The 14,279-nt window shown below is 45.1% G+C and overlaps 1 protein-coding gene across 4 annotated transcripts in view; it reads right to left on the bottom strand.

Moving 5' to 3' along the window:
* The window catches only part of FTSH12 (FTSH protease 12), a 127,914-nt gene that overhangs the window by 21,147 nt on the left and 92,488 nt on the right, over positions 1 to 14,279 (bottom strand). The gene's annotated exons all lie outside the window — the stretch shown is intronic.

Raw genomic sequence — 14,279 nt, 5'->3', positions numbered from 1 at the left:
CTTTCTTAGGCATTATCCCATTTTGGAGTTGAGTCAAGGCAGCCGCAATTTTAGCAGTCTTGGAGTAACTTCTAGAAGAACTCTATAAACCAAGCAATGACTATCTCTACCTAAGCATTCCAAAAATTGGCCATTTCACCAATTTATTTACCCTCTTAGTCTATACACAGACTACCTCCTGAAATACTATGATCAAGATAGAGGAGTTCTTTGTTAAGAAAGTCACATTTGGACCCCTTTGCAAACAACTCCTCATATCTTAGTAAATTTCAAGATAATCTTGAGTTGTTGCTCATGCTCTTCCAAGGATTTACTATAGATCGGTATATCATATAGGAAGACAACAATAAAATTTTCAAACATGGACAAAATAAATAATTTATTATCTCGTTGCTGGAAAGTTGCAAGAGAATTTGAGAGTCCATTTCGTAAAACCAAGAACTCATAATGGCCATGTCTAACCCGAAATCTTGATTTGGAAGCATTGCTTGCCTTAACCTTTATCTAATGATACTTTCGATCTAATATCAATCTTTGTGAAGTATTTAGCTCCTTGAAGGCAATCCATCAGGTCATCTGTGCTAGGCAAAGGATATCAATTCTTGATAATCATCTTATTCAACACCTTTTAATCAAGATAGATCATAACATTGACCAGAAATTTCATACATTTTCCTCTCGCTGTCCTATAAGACTTCCGGCAGACTGGATGACTGCCATGAAGTATCTCCATGGCAAGGTCTACATTCCTCTCAGAAAGATCCAAAGGAAACACACAGCTGAATTTTGCTTTGATTTTGTTTCCCTAGTTGTGCTGACTGTTAACTCACAGAAAAGAACAAATTCCAAAATTGTAAGTTCTTTTTCACTGTAGAAAACAATGGTTGACCATCATGTACCAAAAAATAAAAGATGAGACTTGTAATCAGCATGCAAAGTCTCATTCTTTTCAAAAAACCATGTCATCCCTAAAATGATATTGGCTTGGTCTAGATTCATAAGGGGTGGAAGTAGATCTACTTATATTCCTGAATCTGAACTTCTAACTATGAACCACCTTGTCCTGCATCTCTGTATCTACTCTTCAAGCCATGTTTACCACATGCTTGTGGTCACTTGCTACCATCGAAAACAGAAGTCTCTGCCCCAATTGTAAATTAATAAAGCTACGAGTAAGCCATTATCGAAGAGAATCCGCACTTTCTGCAGATCAAAACATGATTACAGAATTTAGCCTTACTCATTTGACAACCCGAGCAACCCTAGCACAATATGATAAATTATGCAAGGGTTACCTGCAAACTCCAGCACCTGCATTGTTGGCACCCACTATTAGAAATATGAATCTCTAAGGCAGTGGCCAGTGGGTTGGGGGCACTTTTTCCCTTGTCAAGGTTTATTCCCCCTAGCCATAGTTGGTGGTTAAGGTAGTCACCACGTGCGTTAACCCCTTAGGGTTCGTTCTAGGGTTTTTTCTCTATGATTACCTTAGTGTAATCATTCATAGTGTGTCATTGAGTTCTCAAATATAGCTTGCTACCACTAGGTGTTCTCCTCAACCCTCACTCCATTGTCCATCATTTGGTATCAAAACAGGCAGCGCTTCACCCCTAGCACCTCCCTATCCCTCAACAGGTCATTTTGACATAAAAAGCTTAAGCTTCGTCGCGAAAAACCTCGGCCTCCAATGTCCATCTCGTTTTTTGTGGCAAGCTTCTTTAGGGAGCTGTTAGAGTAGGGCGTTTGCATATCTAGCTGTTTCAAGTATAGGCGCGACTAAGCTGCAAAACTCGTCAACTTTCAGAGATGTTTGAAGCTGGTCAACCTGTTACAATCTGCTTTTCCACACATGCAGCAGGTCGCTCTTTTTGAGTGCTTATGGAGCTATTGGGCAACCATCTTTTTTATAAAAATTTTGCTGCAGAAACTCTCTCTCACGCCTTTGGCTTCATTCCCAAGGTGATTTTTGATGCTGTCCTGCTGTTTTCTTGCAGGTTGACCCTTCTAGGGACTGTTTTGGAGCTGTTTTTCAACAATTAGACTGTTGCTATACCTGTATCTTCGACAGTCGACTGCTAAGGCTTTATTTAGGGCCTGTTTTGCAGCAATTTTCCTCTTGCACAGCTGGTTTTGAGGCTGTTCTACTCTTTCCTGACTTGCTGCGGCAGAAATCACTATTTTTGGAGGACTATTGATCCTATTCCAGCCCTACAAAGGTTGGGAAATCTCTGTTTTTCTCAGGCTGAGAAGACCATTGTCTTGAGCACACTGGTTTGGTCAGATTTAAGGAGCATTTTCTGTTTTGCATTGGAGAATTCAGAGACTGTTCCAATAGTCAACTTTGGCTGTCCGATTTTCATAGTTTGGGAAAAATTCTTCAGATGCATCCTTAAACCAAGCATTGGCTTTAAAAGTGAGCATTCAGTTGGTTGTGCATTGTGTTTGTGGAACACGAACTTGTCAGAGCTTGTAATATATGTGCATTCGTTTGAGATGGCCAAGAATGTAGGAGATGTTTTTTATGTACTTGCCCAGGAAGATATGTTGGATGGCACCAACTATTCTCCGTGGAGATTTATGATTAAAAATCTTTTGGCGATGAAGTCCAGCCCGCTCCTATTGACCCAAGCACTCCTCCACAACCACCGGAAGTCCTAGTGCAGGATGTGGGCAACAGGCTCCACCACGAGTATCTATTGGTATCACTCCAGAGTAGAGAAGATGGGATGCACGCGATGCATAGGCTTTGTCTATGATTGCACTATCAGTAAAGAAGTCAATCATCCCTCAACATTAGGTCCTATCGGCTTCGACGAATGCTCTGCGCTCTTTAGAAGCAATGTATCAGGCTCGTAATGAGGCAAGAGTCCAGAAGAGCAAACTAGAAAGAACAATTGGTGACTATGCGTGGTGGAGAGCAATCTTTTGCTGCAAAAGAGAAGAAAAAGGCAAAATATCATTCCAAAGATGATGTAGGACAGATAAGGACAGAGAGGATGCTGAAAATCCTAAGAGGAAAGGCAAATGCCACTACTATAAAAAGCCTGGGTACTTAATTTCTAAAGGCCAGAAGAGGTTGCAACAGATAAGAACAAAGAGTTTGGCATGGCAATTAGAGGCTCTACAGCCACAACTGCAGGAAAGGATGATGCCTTATCAAATCTTGTAGAGCATGATTGGGCCTTCTTCACATGTAGTTCTTATGCCTCTACGGAGAAACGTGTTGCAAGGCAACTCATCTATTCGACCAATCAACTTCCAACAATTTCAGGGTGCCAATGGGGTCCAGAGGCATTGTTATAAACTGGCTCTTTCCTCTGAGCTCTCTCTCTTTGTCCAATTTGGAGTATGTCACAGCCAGGTTCCCACGCCTAGTTGTTTGTATGCTTTAGAGGGTTGATTAATTTCTCAGCTGAGTTCACCAATCTAGGTATTGAGTCTTGCATCTTGTATGTGACAAAAATCCTCCACAGGGGTGAGTCACAGTCCATAGTCCTGTCCTAAGTTTTTGTCTATCAGTTTGCGAATATATAGAAAGTTTTTTGTCACAATATTATCGCATGTCGATCATCTCTCCCTTATTTCATGCAAATCTTCATTTCTGTATATGAGAATTTTCCTATAATGTCTGGGCATGTTAACTTTGGTAGTCTTATGCTTTTGCAGAAATTTCAGCTGACAGATACCTTGCTCCTTTGGAAGCTTCTCCTAAGCATATATGTGGGGTATATTTTTGGAGGATGGTGCAGCCAGGGCTGCAAAGAAATTGCAGCTAATGTTTGCGGTACTATGAGGACACAATCTCTTGAAGGTCACTTCTATACATATGACTTCTCAAGATTTACTTGGGTGTTTGCTCTCAAGAAGAAGTCCGAATACTTCATTTTTGCTTAAGCATTTCATTGCTACAATGGAAAATCAACTTGCTTGTAGATTTCATTGCTACAATGGAAAATCAACTTGCTTGTAGATTAATTCATACTCTCAGAGGCACATGGGATAGACTCTAGGGAGACTTGGATTACACTACACATAGGTGGGAGGCATTTGTTAGTGTATGCAACATAGCCCCTTTCCTTCATTTCACAAATGGGCATTGTCAACCATAAAAGAGGCTCTGCCTTCAGCCCTTTGTACAAGACAATCGATCATAGAGCAGCCATCCGGGGGGATATCCCTGTATTTTTATATTATACCCTTCATTGGTGACCATGTCACTAAGAAAATCCTCCTCATACGTGACTTCAATGTATGCACAAGAAACAAATAGATGGGATTGTAAAATTTTGAGGCGGACCCCCTCATAGTACTAGAGATGGACCTAGTAGATCTCAGGATTGCAACACTCGGATGATGCACCACATGTGACAGGATACGGTAGACACCTACAAAAGATGGGAGCTATACATGACCTGATCATATACAACAGTCTTTAGAGATGGCCACTATCTGGAGGGCTTACTTGCTTCCCGCACAGAGGAGGCACTAGAACTTTGGACTACCCATTGCGTTCCCCGGCTTTTGTGACACAGGTACACGACCTTATAGTCCCCCCCCCCCCTCTTGGTGCCATGCACTCATACCTATCATTTAGCATCTTGACTGCACTACCAGAAATAAGGCGTGACCCCCCACACGCGCGTGTATGTGTGTGCGCATGTGTGCAACTTCCCTTGTTGGGAATCGCCTCTTGTAATAAAAAATTCCGAGGATTTCACCCAAAAGAAAAAAGTACACGTGCATGCGCGCGCGTGTGTGTGTGTGTTGTTGGTTCAGCTGCGTTTGGTGGATCTCTGGAAGGAATTACAGCCCACTCTTCCGGGCTATACCTTTCAACACAATGCGCAATCTTCCTATCAGGCACGCTTGGACAGATGGTATCAAGTCGATCCACAGCATTGTGATGCCTTTACTTGTCAACTTTGGGTTGATCATGCACCTATTTGGTTGAGGCTCCCATGCATGACTTTCCTGATGACAGATTGCCTTGCAGAAGGCTTTTGTTGGTGAATAACAGTTATCTCGAACATGCTGATTTTAAAGCTACGGTTTCTCATGCCATTCAGCCTCTCTCTTCTCAGATGCTTTTTGATCTGGATTATGCATGGTAGGCCGTTGTTTCTCGAATGCGAGCTATGATTCGGGAGTATGGTAAATCATTTATGCGAGCCACACTGGAGATTGTTATGCATGCTAAAGCAACTTTGGGCATACAAGGTTCCACTCCGGCAACAAGTTTTTTTATGGCGAGTGCTTCTCGAAATTTTTCCATTTGGACAGTTGCTGGCCCATAGGCACATTGCTCCTGCTTTATGTCATCGGTGTCTGACTTCTCAAACGACTGTGCCTCATTTATTCTAGCATTGCCCATCTTCTCAGCAGTTTTTAGATTCTCTTCGACAATGGCTACGAGCGAGATGCCCGACTCTTCTTTTCGGGAAATTTTTCTGGCTCTTTGGTTTTCATCCACAGCGACTGGAGTTTCATCTTTTCTTTGTTTGGGCTCGCTATTGGGCACTTTGCACTTTATGGACAGACCGCAATTGTAAAGTCTTTAGTGATCCCAATTTTTCTTTGTTTGCTTTCTTTAAGCGTTCTTTGCACCAATCTTTCTTTGATTGCTTGCAGACTCGCCAGATAGATCAGGATGTATATTTGGCTTATGCTGAGATCTTCGGTTGATGTATTTTCTAGCGCCTCTTTTTTTAGGTGACTATACTTTGTAATATAATCAATCAGAGTTTTCAATATTAAAAAAAGTGTGTTGTTGTTGTTGTGATAGGAAGGGACAGAAACCACGACCTAGTCTAGAACCCCTTCTTCTTGTCTATATTTCGCAAGTTCTTCAAAGTCCTTTTCTCAGTTTTCAATGCTTCAATCCTCTCCAGTTTGTTTCGCCTGTTTATTCGCTTTTGCTTAGTTGCCTTAGTTTCAACCTTTTCAGCTTCTTGCTCTGATATTTTTGCCTAGCTACTGCTGTTAATTTCGCTTCTATCTTGCTGTCATATTTGCTGTCAAAGCCTCTTCATCTGAGTTGTCATCCATCATATATAAATCTCTGTTTTATTTACAGTTACCCTCAGATCTCGGCCTCCGTTGTGTGCTGTCTCATTCATATCTTATCTTAGCTTCCTTGAGTTCCTTACTCTCTTCAATGGAATTTGTTCACGTCCAAAGAAGTGACCTCAAGGGGCAACACGTCCTGGTTACATCCAATGCAAAGATCTGTACAAATCTGGAGCTGCAGCCGTTTGCTGATACTTTATAGGAGGCTTTTTTGAGATAAATCATGCTTGGGGAGATGAACCAGTCCCCGAATTCCGGGTTTCTATCCCAGGAGAAGTCTTGTATGCACCGGTGATGGGCTTGGCTCAAAAAGCCGTGGTTTGGTTTTTTCTTGGCCGTATGCCTAATGCAACTAATGTAGCACAGAGGCTAAAAATAGTTGCTCAAAGGATGCTTTGTTGAGGGCTGCTATTAGGCTGACAAAGGATTCTATGAGGTGATTTTCAAAGATATCAGTACAAGCAACAACTTTTGCAATAGTCTCCTCTCTTTTTGGCAAACAGTTGGCTCATGGTGTATCCATGAATGCCGACCAAGGATTATGAAAGTTTAATACGTCACAGATGCCCAGTATGATTTGAGGTGGTGGACCTCCCATTATACTGCAGGCCCGCGTTGCCCTATTTGACTGAAGCATCGGGCAAGGTAGTTTGTCCTCCCCCTTCTCCTAGAAATATGAATCATTTCTGTGTCATCTCGGATACTGATAGGACCACTCCCCCGCATGTTGCTCATCAAGTTGACATGGGAAGTTTTCTTCAAATTAAAATGCGACAAGTTTGCATGCTCCTGTTTAGAGTGTGGCAAATTCGGACATATGCAATATAAATGTTCTCAGGTTTTTTGGAAGCTTCCTCCAATTGCTACTCGCACTCGGAGTTCAAGGAATGTCACTCCACCCCTAGTGGTTGATAAAGGTAAAGCTAAAATGTAGGGATCAAACTCCAAAGCGGTGGATAAAATTTCCTTTGGATAATTCGGTTGCCCCTCCTCGTCATGTTGCTACTTATGAGCATGGTAATGCCTTTCAAGAGTGTCCTAGTCCGCCATAGCCTCGGGCATACATGCAAGAATAGCTTTCAAGCTTTGTTGTTTCTATCCACTTATATATATGTAAATACAAATCAAGTGCTTTACTTTACAAAGTACAGGGCCCCCACAATTTAAATAAATCGAGGCTCCTTTGGGATTACATCACAGCTCATCACAGCTCATAAGTTGCATATTGTTTGTGTTAGAATTATTATTATATTCTAGGCACTGGCCAATGTAATGTAAGAAGCGGGTTAGGGGCACTTTTCCCTCTTAGAGGTTTTTCCCCCTAACCACAGTCTAATCTCCAACTACGGTTAGTGATTAGATAGGGTTTTGTCACTTAGACAAAACCCTCATCTCTTTCATTGTACTTCACTTCAGTTCAGTACACTTTGGGGAGTGAACTACATTCAGCTCACTCTTGCTCTTGCTTCCTGTTTTCTCACATTTGATATCAGAGCAGTTCTTGCTCTTGGACCTGCTCCCAGCTCCTCCTGCTCAAGCTGGGCTCCATGCCTAGCTCTCCACTCACGGACCTGCTCATTACCCACACGTGCGGCGCATTTTGTCCGTACAGCTCCCGTCAGAGCTCAGCATCCGTACAAACCCGTATCGCCATACTATTGCAATTCCGCCGTGCTGTACAGCTCGTCGTACTAATGCAAGATTTTGACCGTATATTGCTGTCCGTACGACTGTCAACTCGTACGGTTCTGTCCGTACCAGCGCAGTACAATCGTACGACTGTTTTTGCCCAGCGCCGTACGTCCATATAGTTCTTGCCCATACAGTGCACGGATTTCCATACAACAGCACCACAGCTCTTCCATACATTGCACGGATTCCGTACAGGCTTTCTATGCAGATTCTTTTCTCCGCAGGCATTCTTGCAGGTGATCTTTGACAGGCATTCTTGCAGATATCAATTGTTTGGCTTGCAATCTGGGAGCACATTTGGGGCAAATTGTCTTGTTACAGGCACTGCAGTCAAGTTGCAGTAACTTGCTTCAGAAATTTGGGGCTTTTTGGTTCTGCTTGCAATCTTGTAGACAAAATTTGGGGCATTTGCACTTTTTGCATATATTTGCAAAATTTGGGGCTTTTAGTTCATTTGTCCCTTTCAGATGCAATGTCTTGCAACTTTTGCATTGTAGATGCAATTTGGCAGTTGAAAGAGCATTTTGGAAGTTTGCAAGCAAATCTCCTCACAAAGCTTCAGGATTTGAGGGAGCAATTGTTGAATATTGATGAAGTCATTCCGGATTCACAAATGATTACCACCACTCTGAATTCTCTTCCTGAGTCCTCATGTGTATGAGGGGGCATACCAACTGAAACCTTGCCTTTGCCTTTGTTTTTATGATGTGCAGCAACGGCTTGATCACTAGCCATAGAAGCATTTCTGTCCGCACGGCTTTGTTCCTCCTGTAGTAAGTGAACAACCAACTCGTCAAAGGAATAATGGTTGGCATTGCCACCTGCAACCAACCTCAAAGTAGTAACAAAGCCTTGGTAGGAGTCAAACAACCCATCAAGGCTATTAGAAACAAGCTTCAGGAACCACCTCATCAATGTTGGGCAACTGCTCTTTCAAATCCTTCACACTGGTAAGATAGGCATCCATATTACCAGCCTCTTCAAGCTTCAAGTCCTTCAACTGCTTGCAGACATAGGCAACCCTTGCCTAATTCCGCACCTAATATAAGGATGCAAGCTGATCCCATGCTTGCTTTACTGTCTTACAAGAGTGGATATGAAAGATAATGACCCTTTTCCCGGAAAGAGCAATCAAGACATGTGCTTTGGAATCACGTTCATCCCACTAAATCTGCTCCTGAGTAGGAGGCAAAGTATCTGTAGTGGAAGATGCAGTTGCCCAAAAGTAGCATTAGACACATCACCAGATGCACCTGAGGCAGTACCAGATGTACCAGAGGAGTTGCTAGAGGCAGCAGGTCAAGTAGGCCTGACCAAAAGGCAACACAAGGCCTTCTAAGTTAACACAAGGCCTTTCCACAATGCCAACAAAGCAAAGGAAGGATTGTTTTACATAAATTAGAAGGAACCGATGCCATAGAGTCTTACCCAATGATGTAGCCCAAAAATGCAGTAGGGAAAATGCTCCAAATGCGAGTACAGATAGTCACCCTTGGAGGAGAGAAGAAATTGATAGTCACCCTTGGAGGAGAGAAGAAATTAACAGCAAATGGCAATGAAGGGTGCCAAGAGAAGGCTGGGAATGAGAATTACAGCGAAAGAATGTGCTCCCACAAGGAGGAGAGTACTTCGAAATGAGTGGAGAGGGATCCAATGGAGAGAATCTCACAGCCCGAGGCAATGGGACAGCAAATGAGAGGCAGCGGGCTCAAGCAGATGTCTCCGGATGGCAGCAGCAAGCTCCAAATGGCTTCAAACACCAAGCAAAAGCCTCCAAATGAAGAAATTCGCTGAGAAGAGGCTTCAAATGGCTGGCACGCTTCACGAAACAGCACCAAATAGCTTCGAATTGCTGAAATGAACCCCAAACAGGCTGGAAAATCAACCATACAGGTCCGTACAGCCAGTAAATGCGCCATACAGCAGTTAATAATGGAAAATGAACAGTACAGGTTTGTACAGCCAGTAAATGCAACCGTGCTGATCCGTACCAGGAGTAAGTGCAGTCCGTACAGGCTATACGGCTGTCCGTACAAGAGGCAGCTGCAATAAATGAGGCCGTACAGCAGTTGCAGCAGCAAGATGCACTGATTTTTGCAGGAGATGCTCCAAAATGCAGATTTCTGGCCCAAAATGCAGACTTCCCACAACAGAAATGCTTGGAGAAGCTTCAGGCAATCACGCACGTGAAGAAAACCTTGAGAAATGAGCAAACCAGCAGTAGAACAGGCTGCCAAACAGCTCCCAATGGCTCCAAAAGGACTTCAGGTGGTGAAACCCTGACCTGCTCTAATACCACTGTAGGCTTGGGCAAGCAATGGAAGCTCAAGAAATGAGGGAATGAAGACAAAAAAGAAGCAAGAAAGATGAATGGGAGAAGGAGAAAGAAACATGGGAAACAGAAAAGAACAGCCTCAATGACAAAATGCAAGCCATGGGGACAGAATTACAGCAGCTAAGGGACATGCAAGGGACACCGGAAGGGACGTGCGATGCAATGGAAGTGCTGATATCTGAGAATGAAAAGCTCAAGAAGGAGATGGCAGCCTTGCAAACTACCATACAAGGGAAGCATGCTGAGTTCACACAGCAAATCACTAAAGGGAATGCAGATATGCAAGAATAGGAGAATGTCGTTAAGAAGGGTGCAGCAGCCCCAAGAAAGAGATCATTTCTGAAGCTCTAGAGGAAGAGAAAAGAAGGAACAACAAGGCTTTAAATGTCTTAGTCAGAGGCTTAACAGTTGGAGACACCCCCATGTCAGATGCTAAGATTTTATTCACCAAAATGGGAGTCAACCTCACATGCGAGACAGCATGGAGGGTTGGTAACGTTGAGGCCCCAACAAGACCCCTTGTAATGAAACTCCGAACAATTGTGGACAGGTCTACCCTCATGGGTATGAGGGCAACCATGAAGGGGACTAGATACACTTGGATGATGACCTAACACTGCTGCAGTAGGAACATCGGAGAGAGGGAATGGTTCGGGTTATGGCAGCAAGAGACGTAGGTAAATGGGATGCCTACACAGATGAAAAAGTGATTATCAGAGAGAGAGCAGACAAAAGAGAAAGGGAAGGAAGTAAGAAGGAGAAATAGACAGCACATGACGGTGTCAAACCCAGGGGAAGAGGGCACAAGGGGGCTTGAAAATGGGGGTTTGGAATTGCAATGGCACCCTCTGGTCTGACCTAGGAGGTTGGAGACATACACTGACAGGGACATAGTTTTCTATACCGACTCCTGAGACACACGAGAGACCAGAGAGAGGGCTGCCCACCGTGACAGGATACACATGGGAGTCTGCCCATAGGAGGGAACTAAGGAGGGATAGTGGAGTACGAGGCTCTGGGGGTATGGCTGTCCTCTTCAAATCAGCTGGCCACTCCTTTCAGTGGTTAGGAAAGATGAACATGCACAACACATGTGAATTAGAGTTCGCATACCAAAGGCACGACAGATCTTCATTGCAGTGTGCTATTTTCCTCTGGATACATCGGATCCTCCGGATACATCATCCGATGCACGTGAGGTTGCCATAGAAGGGAACAGCCCATATGAGAGTATACATGATGATATCACAGAGTTCTCTAGACAGGGTGACACCCTCCTCCTTGGTGACTTCAATGCACGCACAGGGGACAACCATGTGGGACTGCTTGACTTTGCATCCGATTCCCTCATAGTACCAGAGTTAGATGCAGCTGAGCTTGGGATAGTGAGACACTCTGCAGATGCTCCACACGACAGGGTATGGGCGGCACCTACTTGTGATGGGATCAGTGTATGATCTGATCATATACAATCGCCTTCAGAGATGGCCATCATCCGGTGGACTCACTTGTTTCCCACATGGAGGGGGGACAAGCACAGTGGACTACCTGATGGGCTCCCTTGCCTAGCATTCTGTATTTCCACTACCAGGCCAATCACAGAGAGAGCCTCCATGCGCCCCCTCGGACCCATGTTCACTTTGACCGAACTCTTGATCCAGTTTACGTGAGTCACTTAGCTCGAGAGCTTCCGACCCTACACGGAAAGAAGGTAGACCTTGCTCAGCTTTCAGCCACTTTGGCTTCAGTGGTACACGAGGCTGCCATCATATCTTTCCCTACGACTTGACCACACATGCCCCGGTTGGGAAGAGGCCTCAGAACCCATGGTATGATGATGAGTGTAAGGAGATGAGAGCTCCCCTCACACACGAGCAGGCCCTAGGACACCGGGCCTCATCTGAACAAATTGCATCTCACGTCGGATGACACGATGTAAGAAGCGAACTTTTCTCACTCGCAAGATTGATGAGGTGGTCGGATCCTTTCAAGGGGGAGACCCGACTATCGGCTGGGGACTCCTATTAGAGGGGAAAAGGCCCAGTCCCATCACGGACCCAAAGATTTGGCACAGATATGCATGCTCCTTATACGACATCCCAAGTCAGATCCCACCAGATATGTCCTCTATGCCCAAACCCACTACTTGTCACTCATTCACTGCGCAAAACGTGAGGAATGCCCTCCTTCGTCTGCACAACCGGAGAGCACCAGACCATGAGGGGCTACGTACAGAGCACTTCGCACATGGACAGGAGGTCTTGGCCCCAGTTCTAGCGCAGCTGTCCAACCATGCAGAATGTCATGGATTCCCGAATCCCACCTACTTGGAGCACTACCACCATTGTACCGATACATAAGGCAAGGGACCCCATGGATACTGGGAACTACCGTGCTCTTATGATTGGCCACACTCTGGCTAGGATTTACGGATTGATACTGGGGAGGACGATCAACAATTATACAAAGAACCATGGACAGCCGGCTCTTGGGTAGTCAGGCTTCCGGAGAAAGCACTCTACACTTGACCATATTTTTACCCTAAGAGCCATCATCGAGGAGGCAGAATCGAGACGCCAGAAGGACTACACTTGCTTCGTGGACTTTCGGAAGGCTTTTAACACATTCCCTCACTCTCGCCTAATCAGGCGAGGCGACTACAAGAGTTGCATCTCCCAGAGGTCATGATCTAGGGAGTGATGAGTCTATACAAGTCAATCAGAGGGCGAGTCCGCGCTCCTGGGGGGCTATCAAATTAGGTTGAGAGCACCATAGGGGTGAAGCAAGGCTTCCCCCTCTCACTGACTCTCTTCGGGCTATACATTGATGAGAGCACATCCTTTGTTGATCGCCTAGGAGGAGAGGGCTCCCTATTGGCTCATTTGATGGTATAGATACTACTATATGCAGATGACATAGTCCTCAAGACAGTCAACCTTGGGAAGACCAAGGTTATGATCTTCAACACATCCCAAGCAATGCTTCATCAACACCGTCAACGTCAACATAGTTTCACTTACCGTGGGGAGCCAGGGAGATAGTGCAGTCCTACACGTACCTAGGGGCAGTATTCACGAGACCAGGCTTCACAATGACCCATGCGGCCAGAGCACGTCTCACACAAGGGAAAGGTGCCTTGGCCCGATTAGAGAGACAGTGCTTCTAGGTGCATTTCCAGGATCCACCGACGAAAGGATGGCTTTTTGACACTCTCGTGACACCGACTGGCATGTATGCACCACCTTTTTGGGGGAGTGACCTTTCAGCTGACTCGAAGGGATTTGAGAGGCTATAGGTGATGATCATGGGATCCAGGATGATTCAGAGTAAGCCTTCAATTCCCCATCAGATCATACAGGCAAAGCTCGCCATGACACCTCTCCAGGTGGACGCCCTCTTCCAGACCGTGACGTTTCTCCACATAGTTTGGGCCCTACCTCAGTGGAGATTATTGAGACCGGCACTGGAGTCATCTTGATGCCTAGCAGAGAGAGGCTTTGATACAGTATGGTATGCGCGGGTGTCCACATGGTTTGATAGCCACGGTATCCAAATGGATAGGCTCCCCCCCTTTCAGTACAACATGGATGCACCACCGGAGCTCCATCCACATGATGAGATTAAACGTATCCTACGGTTAGACCTTCTCCAGCTTCACACATCTCAGGCTTGGGGGGGGGATGAGGAGTTCCCCACCAAGACACAGTTCTATCATGACCACTTTCTGAGGATATCGGAGCATAGTCTCATCATCAGGCCCCAGTACCTCGAGGATAGAAGAGTCTCACACACCTTGTGGATTGCTATCGGACAGACACGAGTCTCGTCGCACCAGCTACGAATTGAGGCTGGGAGAGCGTCCGACATACCTAGAGAGCAGCGGGTCTGTAGACGATGCACGATGGGGGAGGTCGAGACAAAGAAGCATTTTCAATGTGTTTGTCCAGCCTACTATGAGATCCGAGGGCGATACCACTGTCTCTTTTAGGAGGGACTCAGCTTTAGACCACTCACATGACTGATACATTTCCCCGACCAAGTTTGCATTGGGCTCTACCTGATTGAGATCGAAGACAGAGAGATTCCCTTGTGCGGCAAGCCAAAGATCAGCTACAGTCGATTCCTCAAGACACCGGCTAACCGAGCACAGACACATGTCACTGATTTTTACGCATCCGAGCCAGCA

The sequence above is a fragment of the Dipteris shenzhenensis genome, chromosome 25 (genome assembly GCF_047967505.1).
Source record: "Dipteris shenzhenensis isolate YYH24624 ecotype China chromosome 25, Dip_SZ_1.0, whole genome shotgun sequence".
Classification (NCBI taxonomy): domain Eukaryota; kingdom Viridiplantae; phylum Streptophyta; class Polypodiopsida; order Gleicheniales; family Dipteridaceae; genus Dipteris; species Dipteris shenzhenensis.
This window is presented reverse-complemented; position numbering and strand designations above follow the sequence as displayed.